Source organism: Pteropus vampyrus, unplaced genomic scaffold, assembly GCF_000151845.1.
Source record: "Pteropus vampyrus isolate Shadow unplaced genomic scaffold, Pvam_2.0 Scaffold86, whole genome shotgun sequence".
NCBI lineage: Eukaryota > Metazoa > Chordata > Mammalia > Chiroptera > Pteropodidae > Pteropus > Pteropus vampyrus.
In genome coordinates this window covers 5,364,674-5,366,903 of record NW_011888867.1, presented here as the reverse complement: position 1 = coordinate 5,366,903, position 2,230 = coordinate 5,364,674, and the positions used below count along the sequence as shown (strand labels likewise).

Genomic DNA, 2,230 nt, shown 5'->3' with positions numbered 1-2,230 from the left:
GAAGTTTTCACCCACCCTAAGTGGATGAGTACAAACAAAACTTTCAGCAGTATGACAGTCTGACGTGTTCAGTCCACACGGAAGGACTAAGTTGAACTTGCCCAATGATGGTTCCTTGGAACTAGAGCAGCGAACGCCCCGAGGGAGGAGGTGGTAAGAGCCATAGTTCGCTCTCGCCCAGCAAATAAGGAAAAGGCGCCCAGATGTCCACACTGGCACTACGATGCCAGCTGTGAGAGAGCCGAAGAAGCTTCTGCCAGGGAGGTGGTTTTCTAGTGCCAGGCGTGTCGGTCAGCTGATTGGGGGGGCTGTCCCTTGTCCCTCAGGGTCCCTTTCTGTAAATAATGCGATGCTGTCTGAGGTCCCTTCCAGCTCTGCAATGTTATTGGCCTGATGGAGAGTTGGCACTCACACTGGCTTCTCACCAGTCTGAGCGGCCAGCTGTCCCCTTCTGCGTGACCAGGAAGTATTTCTTGGAACACTCATTATGCGAAGTGCCAAGGGGAGCACACAAGTAGGAGACAGCCTCTGCCACCGGGTTGCCTACAGTTAGATGGCACACAAAAAAATGCTGCATCTCAAGCATCGGCAAAGGACTCTCCAGAACCACTCCTGAAGGCTTCCTAAAAATGAGCGTCCTCGGGCCTTGCAGGACAGGTGTCCGGGATGGAGGGCGGTACAGGCAAGCTCCTCGCTTAAGCTGAGAAATTTTTCCAAACCAGTGGGTGACAGTGACAAAAATTTACATTTTAAAACATTAAGGGTAATAGCGAACACAGATGAAATTAGTAATAATAAATAGTATAATGAACCCCGCGTAGCCGCCGCCCAGCTTCAGTCATAACATTCTGCTAGTCTTGCTTCATCTACGCCCTCCCTTGTTTTTGTTTTCTGGGGTCTTTTAAAAGCAATTCCAGATGTGTAATTTCATCCATAAATACGTCAGGGTGAGAAATGCTTGAGTCTAATTTGTACTTTAAAACAATTGTACTGAAGACTAGCAGGAGGATCTGAGATGCAAAGGACAGTCAAGGAATGAAGGAGGTTTTTTTTTTCAGTTTATTTTTATGTTTTGAGGTATAATTGACATATACTAGTTTTAGGTATACAACATAATGATTTGTCATTTGTATATCGCATCACGGTCACCACAGTAGGTCTAGTTAATATCGGTCACCATAGTTACAAAATGTGTGTGTGTGTGTGTGTGTGTGTGTGTGTGTGTGTGTGTGTGTGTGTAAGAGAGGAGAAAAAGGGGGTGTTTTTTTTTAAATCATTTGGCCCTGTTCAATCTTCCTCAGGGTCTCAGGAAAAACAACTTTGTGGGAAATCAGTGAGAACAAGTAAGATCCTCGGATTTTGGTGGCCGCGCTGGCATTTCTCTTTCTGTGACTCAGTGCAGAAAGGCAAGGTGAGGGCCCAAGTGGTCTTCGTTTGTCCCAGCTCGTGGAAGCACAATCTTACCTTCCTCAAGGTAGATTCTTGGGGCCCAAAGTTTCTCTTGATTAATAGGCTTTAAAATAGTGCAGCTAAAAGCTTGTGTCACCAAAGTAGAAGACCTGAGTCTCCAGCCACACTCTTCTTGTTGAAAGAATAGTACTCATAAAGTACTAACTATTCTACTTAACATTTGTTGAGTATCCTCGGCAAGTAAAGCATGCTCCGAACCGAACCATAATTAGCTTGTCTTGTGCCCTCAGATGAGCTGGAAAAGGCAATTAAGTTGCTTAAGGGAACAAGAGTCCCTTGATTTTATTGTCTATATCTGGATGTTTTACACTGCAAGTAGCAGGAAGCTCAATCCCAAGGGGTTTAAACAATAAGGACAGGGCAGTGCCGCAGGATTCAGAGTTCACAGGTGCAGTGAATCAACGGTGTTGTCAAGGACCCAGGTTCTTGCCATCCCTCTGCTCTGCTGGTCACTGTCCTAAATCTAGTGCCCCTTGAGCGGTAGGATGGTTACCAGTAGCAAGGCTTCCTCGTTCATGTTCAGAAGTGGAGAAAGGCTCTCTCCCCAAAGCTCTCCGTTAAAATCAAGCATCTTTTCCAACAGTCCTGGCACACTTCTCATATCTCATTGGCTGATTCACATTCATTTAAGCCTGCTTGTCCTTAAAACCAATCACTGGCAGAGGAGATAGGATTTCTGTGATTGACTTAGCCTGGAATGAGACCAAGCTCCTTAAGGTACTGCTTCCTTGCCTTAGGGAGGGAAGGTACAGATGGTGTG

The 2,230-nt window shown here is 45.9% G+C and overlaps 1 long non-coding RNA gene across 1 annotated transcript in view; it reads left to right on the top strand.

The window, feature by feature from the left end:
* The first annotated feature begins 6 nt into the window (after positions 1 to 6).
* Positions 7 to 2,230, top strand: part of LOC111742100 — a 3,518-nt gene continuing 1,294 nt past the window's right edge. Inside the window, exons 1-2 of the long non-coding RNA XR_002781187.1 lie at positions 7 to 1,213; positions 1,245 to 2,216. This is a non-coding gene — a long non-coding RNA (uncharacterized LOC111742100). The remainder of the gene's footprint in view (positions 1,214 to 1,244; positions 2,217 to 2,230) is intronic.